Source organism: Octopus bimaculoides, chromosome 27, assembly GCF_001194135.2.
Source record: "Octopus bimaculoides isolate UCB-OBI-ISO-001 chromosome 27, ASM119413v2, whole genome shotgun sequence".
NCBI classification, from domain to species: domain Eukaryota; kingdom Metazoa; phylum Mollusca; class Cephalopoda; order Octopoda; family Octopodidae; genus Octopus; species Octopus bimaculoides.
Genome location: NC_069007.1, coordinates 12,677,282 through 12,677,796, shown reverse-complemented (window position 1 = coordinate 12,677,796; position 515 = coordinate 12,677,282).

Sequence of the window (515 nt, the reverse complement as noted above, 5' to 3'; positions counted from 1 at the left end):
ATATATATATATATATATATATATATATATATATATATATACACACACACACATATACATATACATATAGTGAGAGAGAGAGAGGTGCAGGTGTGGTTGTGCGGTAAGTAGCTAGCAGAAACGTTAGCACACTGGGCTAAATGCTTAGTGCCATTTCGTCTGCCATTACATTCTGAGTTCAAATTCCGCTGAGGTTGACTTTGCCTTTCGGGGTCGATAAATTAAATTCCAGTTATGCACTGGGGTCGATGCAATCGACTTAATCCCTTTGTCTGTCCTTATTTATCCCCTGTATGTTTAGCCCCTTGAGGGCAATAAAGAAATAAGAAACGTTAGCACGCTGAGCGAGATGCTTAGCGGTATTTCGTCTGTTTTCTATTATTAAAAAAAAAAGTAGCTTGCTTACCAACCACACAGTTTTGGGTTCAATTCCACTGTGTGGCACCTTGGGCAGGTGTCTTCTACTATAACCTCAGGCCGACCAAAGTCTTGTGAGTGGATTTGGCAGACAGAAA